This window comes from Trichoplusia ni, chromosome 24 (assembly GCF_003590095.1).
Source record: "Trichoplusia ni isolate ovarian cell line Hi5 chromosome 24, tn1, whole genome shotgun sequence".
NCBI lineage: Eukaryota > Metazoa > Arthropoda > Insecta > Lepidoptera > Noctuidae > Trichoplusia > Trichoplusia ni.
In genome coordinates this window covers 2,367,746-2,385,533 of record NC_039501.1, presented here as the reverse complement: position 1 = coordinate 2,385,533, position 17,788 = coordinate 2,367,746, and the positions used below count along the sequence as shown (strand labels likewise).

Genomic DNA, 17,788 nt, shown 5'->3' with positions numbered 1-17,788 from the left:
CCTGGTTATAATACCAAGTTTCATCTAAATCCGTTTGGTACTTTTTGAGTGACACAGGAACAAACGTACATACATACAAACTTTCCTGTTTATAATATTAATAGTAGATCATAAACCACTCCCACAACCAGCTCTAGATAACAGACACTTTACGAGTTTATGCTAATACGCAGATACTAAATGTATAGGCTAGATTTTACGCTATCGGAGAACTAGACATGAATATTAATCGCTTTTAAGAGGTCTATAGTAGATACTGAGGACTCGTTAGATCGGCATCACCGCTTGAAGCAAAAAAGTTGGAAGTGAAAGGGAATGAGGAAGCGAGAGAGCGCTATACAAGGCTATGAGCGTCGTCTCTATTCCACAATTGTAAGGCTTTGTTTCAGAGGTGGTGGATCTGCGGATTATAAGGCTATTGACATACTTCCTGTTGAAAAGGGACTTGGATTTGATACGGATTCGATCGGTGTATAGTGAATGGAAAATTCTAGGCTTTTTTACAGTCTTTAGAGAACCATTTTAGAAATATATTAGATTTTTATGGGTGAGGAGTTATGATATAATCGTTTTTAGTTTAAACTATTTCAGTGACATATCCAATAATCTCACCAAGGAACGAATTTTGAATTTGGAAATAAATCTATAGATACCTATATAGAAAGATGCAAGTGCCCACTATAAATAGGTTGGTGTCATTTTTATTTCTGTAAATAAGATCTTTGTATAATTCCCTATATATCAGTCAAAGTATTTTGAAATTTGGTTTAGTAGGTGGTGAGATAAACCCCTACTGTTTCAAATTTAAAACATTTCGTCTATATTTAGTCTAGATGAATTAGTAAACAGATAATCATTTTTCATAAAACCTTATTTGTCTAGATTACAAATATTTTGTCCGCATCGCTATAACCTTAAAAGTAATCTTTCGGAAGCAAATTTATTAAAAGGGTTTCACAAATCACGAATCTATATGTCACATTGCTATCAAAGAATGCGACCCAAATTCTGATAAAGCATCATTGTATCAAAAATAACCTTTCCCTATCTCGACAACAAAACACCCAATTTAACTTCCGAGTCGGAAAACGGAATCCAATACTTAAATCCAGTGAGGCAGAAAGAAAAAAATATATTCGATCACCACTTAACATTGAGCCGCAGATGTTAATAATTCACTTGTAAATGTGATAGGACGATAGATCTACGATAAATGGACGTTTGGTAGCTTGTAGTTTTATAATTATGAGTATCGGTTTTTATGAAAGTAATAAATGTGTTGTCTGTATGTTTTTTATATTGGTTCGAATATATTTATTGTTTGACCACCAAGCGAGATTGGTATTGGTCAATATTTCAGAAGGTAAATTTTTATTGCTCTGATTATTTGTCTATTGATGGAATAACGGTCCTTCATGCCTCAGAAAGCAAGTAAGGTCATAGCAATTGGGTTTAAATTAATAGTCTAACACGTCACAGGGCGCACCAAAGAAATAAACAAAGTCATGTTCATACTTTCAAAATGTTGGCACTTTAAAAATGTTTCAATAATGAGTTTAGGCGCACGATTCTAAAATGTCATATAGAGAAGTACCGGCAAGAAACTCCGTATTATATAACATATTCGGTTTAATTGATAGACGATTTTATCCGTGTTTTTTCCGTGTTTCGGAAGGCACGTTAAATTGTGGGTCCCGGCTGTTATTCCTACATCTTTGACAGTCGTTACAGGTAGTCCGAAGTTTGAAAGTCTGACAACCAGTCTAACTAAGGGGTATCGTGTCGCCCAGGTTACTGGGTTGAGGAGGTCAGATGGGCAGTCGCTCCTTGTAAAACACTGGTACTTAGCTGAAACCGGTTGGACTGGTAGCCGACCCCAACATAGTTGAGAAAAGGCTAGGCCAATGAAAAATGATGATAGACGTTTTTAAATAAACTCGTGCTTCTAGGTAACACACCAATAATATCAAGCAAGACCGATTAAATAGCCAATCCCATCGTAATTATGATAACATTTTGTGAGGTAGAAGGCCGAGTCATAGAGACGTAGTTAGAGCGCGACGTATCACAAGTTCGATCCTCACGTGGGACAAGCTTTTGTGTGGTCCACGAATGCTTGTTCTGAGTCTGGATGGCATTATGCACGTGATTTGAAACTCCCGCGACATGTTTGTTAAATTAATTCTTGAAAACAATGTCATTTTATATTTGTACAATCAAAAGTAAAAATAAAACACTTAAGTACAATAACAAATACAGTTGCAATCGTATCACCATTACGTAATTGCTAAACAGAGGGTGTGTATTTACCTTTCCAAGGTAAGCACTTTAAGAAGAGATACGTTTAGTTCATTCGGGCTTGAGAAAATAAATAATGCTCTTTGTGGAGTTGAAAACCATTCTCTATTGTGCTTTACTGAGTTAGAATTCTAATGTAATTAATATATTAATTAGCGGAAGTTCAGGAAAGCGTTTAAATGGTGATTAAATGTGGAAAAGTAGCAAGAAAAAAAAGTATTTTTCTCAGCTTTATATAAACCAATGTACGGCTGTACGTAGTTCGCCGGGACAGCTAATCTATACTAATATATAAAGCTGAAGAGTTTGTTTGTTTGCTTGAACGCGTTAATCGCATAAACTACTGGTTCAAATTGAAAAATTCTTTTTGTGTTGAATAGACAGAAAGGTTTTAGGCTATAAACCATGACGCTGGGACTAATAGGAGCGAAGATACAATGGAAAATGTGGAAAAAACAGGGCAGATATAAATCATAACTTATATCTTCTTCTACCCACGGGAACGAAGTCGCGGGCAACAGCTAGTCTTCAATAAATTTAATCGATATAACCTGCAATAAAAATACCAGTTTTCTAGGCATCCTAAAATACTCGTAAAGATATTACGAGTTTTTTAGCATGCGTTTAAAAATCAAAAGATCAATGCAACATTATAAAACCATAAAAATTAAGTATCCCATATGGAGAATCAATAATAGCTTCAATAACCACATGAAATAAAATTTGAAATCAATTTTGACGTCAATCTAACCAGAATATGCACATGAATTAAACATAGGAAAAATCCATTGGAAATTTTACACATTCCGTTTCAAATGTTTTCATTTTTAGGGTTCCCTGTCTAAATGGTAAAAACTTAATCGTATTTCTAAAGCTCCGCTGACTGTCTATCTGTCACTAGGCTGTATCTCATGAACCGCAATCGCTAAATTTTCACAGATGATTTATGTCAGTTGTCACTTAAATAAAAAGCTGAGGTTTATCAATAATTGGTACTAAAGGCCATTAATATGATATGTGAACTTTGTTTTTCGGAAAAAATGCCTTTTTTAGCCTATTTATGCCTACTTGCACGGTCTCACCGTCTGTGACTTAAGTCCGAATCACACTTGATCGGATTTATTTGACGTCATTCTAACCACACATATTGCATAAGAAAACACTAGGAAAAATCCATTGGAGATTTTCTCCGATATTCTATTTAGCATCTTCCCATTTTTCATACTCTTGCTTTGACGTGAACTAAATTAAGTCGTTTTATACTAAAAGGTAATTTAAAATTTAATCAACGGAGTTTAAAGGGTTTAAAAAAATAGGATGCAGTGATAAATGCTTTTATAGTGTTTAAGGTCTGTTAGTTTTCCACATTACTCATTGAAAGATTAATTTATTATGGATGACGTGTAGTGTATTTATTTATTGCACTTAATTATAATATTCAATATAAATAGTGAAGTAAATTTTATTTTCGAACTTGCTAACTGATTCTGGAAACAATTATAGTAAAATTATAAGTTCTTTGTTCGAAGCATTTTCCTGAAACTAATTAATACATTTTAATTGAAACTTAGAAAACAATCCTTGGTTGGCCGTAACGATGGTTCTCGGAAAATTGCAGAGAACTTTATTAACTGTTTAAAGAAAATATGAAGGAAGGAAGGTGGAGTTATCGTTTTTTAGGTTGCGTACCCTAAAGGTAAAAACGTAGGTAATGCTAGTCTGTCAATCTGTCCGTCTGTCTGTTTGTCCGTGAGTTTGTCTGTCGAGGTTAAGCAAACATTGAAAAGGACACAACTTGGAGTGACAAATTAATTTATGGTACTCACACTTTCTATATCGATCTAAAAAATTGAAAAGCGGATAGACCATCGGTTTACGAAATGTGCGGTGTAATTGTAGAAGGCGCTCTTGTAATGTACTAAATACTTCATAATATATTAAAACCTCTTCGAAAACATTATCCTCTGACGCAATGAGATAAAAATCCACATCTATATTAACAAATTCCATCAAAAAACATACCAATAACCTTGATCTAAACCATACGTCAGCTACTTAGCACCCAAGGATCTGAGTCATGTCTAAACATTTTTCATATATTTAGGCGTTGCACAAATATTTAGAAGATCCAAAAATAATCATTAACATTAGAAAAATATACAAGCGATTATAGAAATACTGGAGAATCGTAAAAGTTTTTATGACTCTATGGAGATTCTGGAAACGTTTGGGTAAATGTTTTAACGGCAGTCGGTTTTAAATAGATGGTACGTGTAATTCGGACTTGTACGGTTATCAGCAAAAATGGATGGGAATTGTGGTGAAATATTTAGTATTTTTTTATATTTAGCGGGACAGTAGATGGAAATTTGAATCAAAAAATTTCGGTTCGGTTTTTTAGGTTTTGAGAATAAATAGATACTTTTTCATATCAAATGAGATTTAAGTAGGAGCCGATTCGGCAAACTTTCAGGGGTGCATAACCCTTTGGTTTTTTCGTCAAAACATGCGGTTTATTTGATGGCAGAATTCGATTTTATGTTATTAATTCTCGAAAATTTTGATGCTTCCAAAATAAAGCTAGTTATGTAATAATCAAACGGTTTTAAACATTGGTAAAGTATAGATGTCACAAAAGCCCTGAAAACCCACTCTGTAACAGTCCTTTTAAACCGACTTCAAAAACTAGGAGCTTCTCATTTTGCGTGTATTTCTTCATGTTTGTTACCTCAAAATTGGGCACTGAATGAAACGAATTCGGAACTGAATGAAATGAAACTGAATAATTAAAAATATACTATTCCGTTTCTGATTAAAATTTGCATAATTATCAGCTTGCAAACAAAAAAATAATAACAAACCTATAGTAAAAAATCCTATACCTACCTAAAGTAGCAATACAATTGAATGAAGACAAATAGAAAAAAATGCTCTCGAACTAAGAAACGACCTCCATTTTTCAACACGCGGCATCAGTTAGAAATCTCAGCGCGTACATCAATCACGTTGGTGTTGATTTCACATCATTAAGCGTTTCATCGCTTTTCTCAATTCGAAGAAATAAAAACTTCGTAAAACTTTGTTTGATCTAGTTCCTAGTATAACTATTGTAGTAAATCAACCGTTAAATGTAGCATTCGGGTTTTAAAGATGGGAATATACGTGGGTGAAGTTTCGAGGTATTGTTTCTATGGTTCGACCGTACCGACCGTACCTATGGGGTCAAAAAGGAACCCTAATAGTCCAGCCCTATTGCCGGGTTGTATGTCGATCTGTCTTTTGACTGTCCGTCAATCCGTCTGTCGATCTGTCGTTCCATTGTATACAAATAAAAAGGAATTTAAAATTATATGTTCATGAAAATATTTTTAGTTTGTTGGTTTGACTGCGTTTGATGTGCCGTTTCAGTATTGTTTTATTCGTCTAGTTTTCGCAAAAATGTTTGCCTGTGCGTTTTTAAGCTTGCGATAAGAAAGTTCATGAAACCTTCCTTGAATTATGGTCAAAAACTGCACAAACAAGGATTTTTTAACATTTTGAGATTAGAAACCCAGAAATCCCTACATACATTGCAACTTTGACAAATCTGGCAGGTATATTAGATATGTTACAAAAGAATCGCTACATCGAAATCAATATCAAGAATTACACTATTTTTTCATGCACAACCAATTTTTACCTCTTGCAAGTTACGTAATACCCCTTTCTAATAAATTGTTTTGCAACTTACTTAATATCCCATTGTAATAATACCACACAATACACAGAGTTAAGAAGGCAAGTAGACTAATACCAACCATCTGTACTTGACCCAATGCAGGCGCAAGCAATCTATTTAACAGTCGGACAGAGCATTGATCAATCGTCTCATTCGGGAACAGATCGCGTTGATTCGATGCTATTAAACCCAGATATCATGTCTTAGTTCAATTGAGGGAGGAAGTAGAGTAAGTTTGAATTGATACTTGGCAGAACAAAAAGGAAAGGGAAGCTAAGGGGCTTGGCTAGTGTAATATAATAAAGTTACATCAAAATCCGTTTATTAAAGAGTGAAAAATACGCAGAAAGAGGCAAAAAAATAAAGCTATATGTTGTTGTGGGCCTCTGACTTTTGTATGCAAATTTACTTTTATTTCGCTTTTTGCCAATGTTGTATAATTAACCATCTTTACTGTTTCATTATGTATATGTAGATCTGAATTGCGCGGTTTCGCAGACCTAGGCCAAAGTCGATTACTTTTTCAATCGAATAAGTCGTTATTTTACCACCGAATGGTCCGCGACACAAAACCGACGTCAGCGAGGCAGACCCAGACGGAGATGGCGGGATGACCTGAATTCGCTCTTACCGAACTGGTCACTCGCGGCTTATGAGAGAAACAAGTAGAAGAAGAGTGGGGAGGCATTTGCCTAGCAGTGACACATTCCAGGCTAGTAATAAAATAAAAGAAAATTTCATCAGAAATCTCGGAGTAATTGGTGAGGCACCTCTTTATGAAGTCGGATTAAACAAACTCGCGATCGCATTCAAAATAACTCACCTTACAACCTCAAAACACACAACGATAAACTTATTAAAAAAAACGCTACAGAATCAAATTTAGAATCTAATACTACACAACTTCTCCAACAAAACGAAACACTAACTCCCCTTTATTTTTCAGTCAGAACATTGACAAATAGTTATCTATACAGCCAGGATTACTCGTGATCCGAGGTCATCGGAGGTCACAACGATCTCACACGATCCGTATCTTTGACAGTTTTATTGACCCCCGATACAAGAGGTATTTAGTTAGTAGTGTTGTATTATAGCGGGTAAAATGGCGGATAAACGGATTCGGATTTGGATTTCTGGATGTCTATCTTTTTATTTCGGATTTTTTGTTGTTTTGTAGATAGTTATTGTTTGAAAGATAATGTGGTGAGAATAATACAATTTTACATGATTAAACTCATGTTAATTCAGGGTGCCAGATTCACCATAGTTCGTGTTGTTTTTTTTTCAGTTTTGGCCTGGACAATGTTACATCACATTAAAACAGATGTTTAGCCCAAAATGACATTTCTGCAAGCTTTAACTTGTAAAATAAAATGCACTTGAATGTATGGAGATGACCGGTCAAGGTCACGTGACTTATCGTAACACAGTGTGATTTGAATACATTTGAGCGGTGTTTAATGACGTTAACGATTGTAGATATTTAAAAAATATTTCATTACTTAAACACTCTCACAACAATACGTAGGGCACGGCAATGTAGAAGAGAGGGGGATGCTAATTTTATTTAGATTATGTACTTAGCACAGATTATTATCTTGTAAAAACCTCGTTATAAAACAGTTTCATAGCCTTGTACAAGTATCAAGAAATTTCAGTTCAACCATATGTACGCAAGCAAGCATATTTAATCAAGATTAATTATTCTATATCGAAACTTTATAACCTCAACTTTGAAATTTGATTGATTATCCATTAATGAGCAAAACGATTAAAATGTATGATCGAAACTTTTAACACCGGCACCTCTTTTCCAAATTTAGAAGTGACGTTAAACTTTTTAACGATACCAAATTTTGAGATTATAATAAATGTTTTTCGATCGACGAAAAAAACGGGTGCGATTTTCAAGTCGACGTATACGACTTCATACTATTGCAACTTACTACATTTATTATTAAATGATGTAACACGTCAGGTACGTGAGGTAGCCCGACTAGTTTCGGACCCAACCGGAGTCCTAAATCACGAGCAGGCGGGAACGCGAGTCGAGTTCGACTACCTACCTACGTTACATCATTTAATAATGAATCATTCTCGCGACAGTTACTATCAAAATTTAATACATTTATGTTGCAAAAGATAATCTGGCAGATTGTCAAACTTGGTCAGTGATACTTGCGATCTTGTAAACGTTGTAATGCTTCTACGTCTCAATTTAGGTAGAGGTGTTTGCATATTACGGAAAATATATTGAGTATATAAGGTAAACCAATTGCGAACAGTGTCCTTTTCGACAAGATATGTAATTTTGATCGTCATTTTAGTATACTTTAGCGATTTGTAAGCTTATGTGCTCTGTGAAACTTGTGCACACTAACAGACTTACACGCTGAACTTTTTTTTGCTCTTCTGTCAAAACTAGCACATCACAACTATAGATAGAGATGATAATGATGAGATGTATTCATTTTATTTCTTATTTCTGTGTTATGTATGTTTATGTATACCTTTACATGTTTTTAACAATAGTGCACCACCTACCTCTGTGCATACTGATAATTTTCCTGTCCATCCATAGGTTGTCTGGAAGATATCGCTTTTAGCGATAAGACCGCCATTGTACCCTAACATTGTATGTATTAAGAATCACTGCTGTAATTCCATGGTGTACAATAAAGAATATTCTAATCTAATCTAATCTAAGACAGGTGTGAATAGAGAGAGATAGAAGATTCGTAGATATGTCTTCATCGTGCCGTGGGAAAGAAACAGCTGGAAATGTGAGTGCAAAATCTTCGAAAAACATCAATTGAAATTTTTCACCAAACGTTTTTCATGCAACATTATGTCATTACAAACAGCCAAACGAAACTAAACTTAAATTTCACAGCGTCTTGGTTGAAAATACTTTGAACGGTAGACTACCACATAAAATGTAATTTTACTACCCACAAATACCTATTAGCCAGGCTATATCTTGGGGATACGAAGGCAGAATGATATTTAAGATTCAGGGAATAAAATTGTGGTTTTCAACGTATTTTTCTTGAGATTCTGCGTTATCACGTTGTTTTTAGGGCGTTGACAGGGGTTAATACCGTCTTTACTTTCAAGTAGCAATCTAGGTTTTTTTTTTAATTTAAGATGAGTAGTTGTTTATGTGTTTTATTTTAAATATAACATTTCACAACTTACACTCCACGCGCCTTTAATTAAGTTTGCCTGTATTATGATGAAATGTTTGTGTGGTAATTGTTTAACTAAGGTGGGAATCGAATCCACGACCTCCGGTATAGCAGTGTGGACTAACAATATTAGACTAATACGGCGGTCGATGTAATTGAAATACAGTTATATTTTAATGTTTTTTCGTCGAAACCCTCTTTCCAAGTGAAAAACTAACATTTAGCAAGACAATAATATTGGATTTTCAGTTTCAATTTTTGATTCCGTTTGCCATATGTGCTTTTTCACTTTTTGCTGAAACGTAAAATCATCTTAAACTACAAAAAAACAGTTTATATCAAGCTAAATGATACTTCTATACTACGTTCCTGTATTTGAACCTGCATCTACGTCTAAACCAATCTGTCAAATACACCGCCATACCACACAATACAAAACTCCTTATAAAGCATACTCATTACCTCAAAACGTAATGACTAAGCAAAGTAACGTTAAAGAACGGAAATTAAGCATTCAGCACATTGATTTATGATCCACGTATTATATCCGTTTAATGACAGTTTCGAGAAAGCAACAGTACCTATTAATATGTTAGGAGATACCTTGAGGCTTTCCGTAATGCTACTTATGTTATAAATGCGAAAGTTTATAAAGCAAAAACCACAGTTTTTTTAAGTTAGCTACCATCCTCACATAACTAACATACACAACCACCACGTCTTTAACACGAATGGAAACTCACCTTCGCAATATTATTCTGAAACAAATCTCCTCCAAGAGTTCGAAAGTACCTGACCGTAACTCGCTTTGAAGGACATTATTACAGTGGTCGAAATAGTTCAGACAGTTCTCTACTTAGCCCTTTTGAAACTAACAATCTGATTTAACCGGTTTAGAACTTAATGGTTGAAACAGATTGTTAGTGAGTGTCTTATTTAGGTCAGAGTTTGTTCATTATTTTGTTAATGAGCATTCCTGCGTATGTAGGCGTTCTTGGGAATATTTTTTTTTTGACCGAACCCATTTCGGACATTTATAGGCTGAAAAATAACTAATCGATTGGACGTAGAATAATTTTGTGTTGTTGTTTCTTAGTAACGCGAAAACGAGTCGCCCTTGACCAGTAAGCGAAGTCAATCTCAACCTCGGAATAGTATTTTTTACATAGAGAATTTTCTTATTTTATGTCGTTAGGTCTTATACGTGCGCAAGATGGCTGGCAGGATGCGAGCAACCGAAGACAGATCTCGATGGCGTGCAGTAGGGGAGACCTATATCCAACAGAGGACGAATATGGGCTGATGATAATGATGATGATGATGAAGACCTATATCAAGTTATTCTACTGCATGGATAGCGCAGTGTTTGTGGTCACCACGAGAAACCCACTGAGCGCAACGTATTGGTTTCGATCCTCGCGTAGGACTAGCGCTTTTTGTGTAATCCTCATATCCTGAGTCTGGATATCTTTCTGCACGTGGTTTAAATGAGTATTAAATTTCTTAGTGGGAGACTCATAAAAAAGTACAAGTGCAAAAATGACTTAAGTATAGTAAATCTGATAACTTCGATATTGCATCTTTGCCAAAATATACTAACATTTTAGATCAGAATTTCAACTTTAAGAACATGTTTCTAGGCATTTTGCAGACAGTATTCAGGCCTAACAACTCGGTTTAACGAGGTTCGAACCGATAGCTTGCCTCGAGTAGGTACCAGCCTAAAGATATTATAGTTGAGAACTTTCCAAATAAATACCAATCCATCTTGCCAATGTACATATAATAGACGAATTATAATTTGCCATAAATTAATATCTATCCTATCTTCAAGATCGATCAAATTGAAAGCGATGTTTGGCTTTGTTTAAAATTGCTTGAGTAATTTAAGAGGTTATCGCGGACAAACAACGTGACACGTAATCCATATCTATACTAATATATAAAGCTGAAGAGTTTGTTTGTTTGAACGCGCTAATCTCAGGAACAACTGTCCAAATTAAAAAAAAATTTTTGTGTTGAATAGACCATTCATCGAGGAAGGCTTTAGGCTATATACCATCACGCTGCGACTAATAGGAGCAAAGATAGGTACAATGGAAAATGTGAAAAAACAGGGCAGGTATAAATTATAACTTATATCTTCTACCCACGGGAACGAAGTCACGGGCAACAGCTAGTTTATATATATTAAGATATCATTACACCTGTTAATTAGGTAAAATTGTATCCATATAGTCTTGTTCAATATTTATTTATTTTTCCATCGTCGCCTCTGTGACCATGTTGCATCTATCCCATAATAATCGTATTATTCCCTGCAAGGTACATCTCTATTCTCTAAGATTGATGGATTATCTCATGATGATGGATAGCCACTTAAAGTGATGGATGCCAAGTCTTCTAATATATGAAATAGTAATGAACTGGCCTGTTTCGTTTGGTTAAGTTTAACACTGTATGTTGATCGATTGTGTACCTTTGTCATATCAATTTGGCTCAGTAAATAACTGGGAAAATTCCACTGCTGAAAAAAACGGTATTTGAAGCGGCCAGATAGAAAGGGATAAAAACATATGTTATTTTTTGAAAGCCTGTTGTCTTTGTGTATATGTTTGGGGAATATTACCGTAGATAAAGGTAGGGCAAAAGCGAAAAAGACTTAAGCGGCACAGAAAGGCAAATAAAAACTGCTTTCGACAATTTCTCTTCAGTTAGCGACTCCCGCGTCGCGGGCTTTTCACTAATACTTAAGTCACATGCACACAGACGCCCAGACTTAGACAAGCATTCATGGATCACTTTGACTGTCTTACTCGTTGATCAAACCAGTGACACACAGGCAGACGCTTGTCCTATGCATCGATCGATCTCGCGATCCTCTCGCCCTTTGAATTTGGGCTGTCACCTCAACCAGATGAACTTGGCTATCCGTGCAGACATTGGTTACTAACTGTAGAGGTATAAACACTGGTATAAAAGTGGTAAAGCCATCAAAAACATCTTAATTGAATCAACCAGTACTAACACATGTGTTTCTAAGAAAATAAAACATCTAGCATAGGACGTTGTATCTCCAACTTACTTTTTAATTTAGACAAAGCTACAGGCAAGCGACTATAACTTAAGACTCGGCCAAGATTTCAACGAAATGAAGTTTTTTTCTTTGCCCAAATGTCTTTAACATATTTTTCGGGCGCCGGATTTCTTCCCACTTTTTGTTTTTTAACTAATTCCAGTAAATCATTGAATGGAAGGCCGACTTTTAATCTAGGAATTAGTTCAGTTTTTCAGTAATTAGCATGACTCAACTTTGTACTTTGTTAACTAATTTTAGATTAAGATTTAATATAAATATTAATTTATGCTCCCGATTTTTCTCGTGTAGATGTGTCTTTACTCTCGAGATATTTTTCTATAGAGTGACTGCATTCTAACTTCCGCATTCTTGCTGGGTAACACAGAAAACGAGGAAAAAAATCTTCTGACACTAAAAACTGTCACAACACACGTGCAATAATACTAACACATAATTCAATTAATTTTATAAACTGTTATTTATTCGTATCTGTTTTGTGTTAGTGTTGCAAGCACGAAAAGCGTGACAAACAGACTTTTGCAATAATACTAATGTATATTATAACAATAATCGTAAAACACATTACCAGACACAGTTAACTAACCCGCTGTTATCTTTGTGAAGTGCCGCCGTAAAACAAAACAGTTTATGATGATAACGGTTGCTTTTAAAAATGTCTGCTGTTTAAAATTATAGAGGTGTAGAGGGAATATGGTTAATCTGTGAATAAAAATTAAGGTTTTTATTTTTGTCTGAAAAAAAAAACAAGATTCACTCAAAAGCAGATTGACTAAAATATTTTTGGGATATATTTTATGATGTAGGTAGGTATGTTGTTTATATAATTTATTTTATGTTTTTAATTAATGAAATAACAGGTTTAACGCCTTTAAGATTTAATTAAAATAATTCAGTAGTATAAGGTACAATGAGGTTGACGTATCCATGTGGATAAAAACCCCTTAAATATATTTAAAGATTAAAAAAAAACAGACAACTAGCAGAGGTCGTGTCACGAGATGAAAGGTGACAAATCAGCCGCGTCTTAAAAAATATTGCTTTAACAACAAAAACATTCAACCGACTTTAAATTAAAAACTACTAAACTACTTTTGATTAAATCTGTATGGGCCAAATTATCAGTTATTTCACAAAATAATCAAAAAAATAACATAAAAAGCAAAATACAGATGAATTAGGATCTACTTTGTTTTGAATTCTATTTAAATTTATAGTTAAAAGGAGGTAATGACGGAAACTCATACGACACAAAAAATAGAATCATACTGGCTAGTATTAGAAAAACTGGTCTAGTGTGAGTAGGACTTGCACTAAGGGTTCCGTACAAATAGGCGTAGAATTAATAGATAAAAAAAGTATATGTAAATATGTTTTTATAGTTGTAAATTGTATTGTGATCAGGTTTGAAGTTACCCTAAAAATTTCAGCCTGCAAGCTTATCGAGAAGTGCCCCGAAATTAAGTTGCTAAAATCGAACCGGAACGACAAACAAACAAACAAACAAAGTGAGTGTATAAAAACGTGGGAAAAACAAAACTTGGACTCTCGCTAAATTTGTGGTTCCGTTCTTATACTTTGGATAAGAAACCCTGAAAATGAAGACCAAAGTCTTTGGGTACGGAACCAAAAAAAAACTAATTTCCACTCTTACCTTATTCCAACAGCTAAGATATTCTGAAACAAGAAAAGTTCTCATTAGTTTTAGTTTGCAAAGCATTCACTAGATGGCGCTCATACAAAGAATGTTACGTATTGTACTGACACAATAGAACGTCATTATAAGCTGAGCTTACAAGGCACTAGTACTGGAAATGTGGATAGAATGTCCGAGTTCTTAACGTGGACATGATAGAACAAGAACACTTGATTTTGTGTTTAAAGGTTCAAGTTGCACAAAACTGAAACTAGTAGGCACATAGATAGTTTGTAGAGCTATATTTCTTAGTTTATTTTAAATTTTAGGTAAAATCTAGTTTTTTTAGAAGACACACATAAATAATTTGTAGAGCGCTATTTTTTGGATATACGATATACGAGATATACGAAACTCACAATGAATGTGGCTTACTATTCGTATTATACTCGTACTTTTCAAAATCGGTAAAGTGGTTTCTGAGATTACCTCATACAACGTCACAAATTCCAGAACTGTACCACTTTACAATATTTTTTACAGTCACAATGAAAGACCAAGATTGTATTTGATAGTGTTTAATATTTACTTTCAATTTAATTTCTACCTTAGATTTAAATTCACTCTTTTCGTGATTCCGTGTTTCGGAAGGCACGTTAAATTGTGGGTCCCGGCTGTTATTCCTACATCTTTGACAGTCGTTACAGATAGTCAGAAAGCTGAAAAAAGTCTGACAGCCAGCCTAACCAAGGGGTATCCTGTTGCCCAGGTAACTGGGTTGAGGAGGTCAGATAGGCAGTCGCTCCTTGTAAAACACTGGTACTTAGCTGAAACCGGTTGGACTGGTAGCCGACCCCAACATAGTTGGGAAAAGGCTAGGCCGATGATTTCAATTTAATTTCTACCTTAGATTTAAATTCACTCTTTTATGAGTAGGTCGTGACTAAACTACAACTACTTGATCAATCACAGGTGGAGCTACGCTTGATAAAGTCGGTCAGTCAGTGAATCGGTAGACACAATAATTTATTTTTTATTTACACAAAATAGAATAGATAAATCACACACACGCCTTCAGAAAGCAGTTGGACCAACAAAATATACCTACATACCGCTTTGGAATACATATGCCCTTTATATTAGTATCAGTACCTACAGTAAAGTTTTCCTGGAATACAACGCGACTTTGAAATTTTACTCGTCAAAGCTTCACATTCAAAATGCTACGCATTGCATAAATACAAAGTACGGAAGCTATGATGCTCTATTACCGAAACTAAAATTACCGTATACACGAATAAACGTATCTGAAACTGAATCGAAATCTTTGGATATCCGAATAAATGTATCTGAAACATTTGAATATCAGAAAAGTATCCCTGAGATTTTATATTTGATGAACATTTTGTATGTAATCGAATACTCGTTCTAGAAACAATTGGGTAGAAAAAACATATCCGAAAACCATTCTAAAATGAAAATCGTGCATCCACAGGCCTGTTTTATACCCGAAATCTATCTATACATATAATAAAATTGTAGAAAAGTGAAAACTGTACATTGAAAATTTATAAAAAAGAATAATTGCAGGGTGGTCTACGAACGATTCTGATGCCATAAATATAATTTTTAGAATTTTTGTCTGTTTGTCTGTTTGTCTGTTTGTCTGTTTGTCTGTATGTATGTCCGGAAAGATCTCGGAAAGTACTTGATAGATTTGATTCAAATTTTCAGAGAATATCAACAAAGGGTCCGGTCAACATACTTTTTACTTATTATCTCGCCTTTCGTTACAGGGGGTGAGCAGGAGCCTTTTATATCTATAAGCAAATATCCAATTATCTCATAAACTACTGAATATAATTCGTTCAAATTTTGCATGAACCTTATCGTAGACATGATACAACAAATATACAAAAACCATAACGCTACTTTGCAGGGGGCATGAGCAGTATAGTTTTAAATATTTGGACTCACCCGTAACATCGTCTAATACAATTATGAGGTGTATTTTCACCCCATTGAGTAGTAAGCAGCACGGTCATCAATTTACACAAAAAAAACATCACGCTATTTATCTTATGACTTGGCAGAGCAATAATAGGATTTTTCGAAAATAAATCATTTTCACAAAATTAGTCATTTTATTCTCTTTCAAGCCTGATACAGGCCTACCGCGACTATTTCACAAGTAAAATAAAAGAAACATAAACTAATACGTTTTTTTATGCAACTGTTACCGTAATCAGTACATTCTTGAAAGAAAGGAACTTAAATTCTTTTTATTTTTATTGCTGTACTAAAATGACTCAAGTTCAAATGTGGAATGCCGTAATATGATTTTGTATTTATTTACGACTAGCTGTTGCCCGCGACTTTGTCTGCGTGATTTTCAAGATGTGAAAAACTATGAAGTTTAATGATAACGAGCATCGCAAAAATGTAATGCAATATTGAAAATGAAACACTTTTCTTTACATTTTAAACTTGCTTTTTTTATTTCTAAATTATAAGGAATCTTGAGCGGCCTAAAGACTATCAAATGTTTGAATCAAATACATTTCATCGTTTACGATACTATCCTGGTGTCAAATATTTCACACCTGTTTTAATGACTTTTTCTTATTTAATCCCAAAAAGAGGGGTTTATAACTTTGACATACCTGCCTGCTTGTCTGTCTGTGACATCATAGCTTCCGAAGAAATTGAACTATTTTAATTTAAACGTGAATTATGTGCAAGTGTTCATTTAGACATGTTTGACAAATCGAGCCGTTTTAAAATGGGGGGATGCAAGTAGGAAAAAATTACAGAAGGTATAACTCAGTCTTAGCACTTCTGCTAAAAATGTTTTACTTTCGAGGGTTTTCCATTTTCTAATTGGGTGGGTTATGATTTTCGAGCAAGTCTGTTCTTGGGACGGTCTACACCTGAAATTGTTAGACGGATTATGACAGTAATTATGAGGCATCATAAAAATATTATTGTACTGTAACCAAAGAGGTAAACCAGAACCGTATTACTGAGGCCCCGGTGTCCGTTCGTCTGTCTGTCACCTGGCTGTTTCTCAGGAACAGTGATAGCCAGACAGTTGTTATTTTCACACACGATGTTTTCTGACGATATAAAGAAGATGTCAAATTATTTTTGTGGACGGAGCTAGTGAAGTGAGAGTCGGGCTCCAGATAAACCAAATTGCGCCCAGATAAACGGTTTCTTGAAACACGTTGTATTTGATTGCCCTCTTAATATTAAAACTGATCTTCCTCACAAACATTTAATAAGGAATTAATAAGGAATATTTCCAAAATAAAAAGTTGGTAAACGTGTTATCTTGGCCCCCTGGTGTTTTGATCATGATTTGCCTTTAAATTGCTGATAAATAAATAGCGTAATAATAAAAAAAACTATCAGACACCCCTTTTTTTAAATTGACAAGACACAATCTAAAGTATAGGATATGTGTAATTTGTCATGTTACAACAAAGCAAAATATGAACATAAAAGTGAGTGCGCATGAGTTCTATTTACTGTACCAATTTGCAAAGAAAAATTACGTATTTTATTCGTTAACCTACCTGACGATCATTGAAGTAAAATACCGTCATCCCTACTGCATAAATGGAACTTAAATAAAGACTACATGAGGTTGGTTATGAGGTTACGCTGTCGATACCGACAACCAAAATGAATTTTCCAGACATTGTATGACGGATGTAAGTGGTGATAGTTACACGCTATTATCAGCCTTATTGGGGAAATTTCCAAAAATATGTTTCTAATCCTCGTCGGCTTAGCTTTGGGATCTCAGAAACTCATTCAGTCTCGTTCCTTCCCCTGTTTTTACC

The 17,788-nt window shown here is 34.6% G+C and overlaps 1 protein-coding gene across 1 annotated transcript in view; it reads right to left on the bottom strand.

The window, feature by feature from the left end:
- The window catches only part of LOC113505195 (sex peptide receptor-like), a 287,008-nt gene that overhangs the window by 138,912 nt on the left and 130,308 nt on the right, over positions 1–17,788 (bottom strand). Inside the window, exon 3 of the mRNA XM_026887787.1 lies at positions 13,959–13,981. The gene's annotated coding sequence lies outside the window, so the exon portion shown is untranslated. The remainder of the gene's footprint in view (positions 1–13,958; positions 13,982–17,788) is intronic.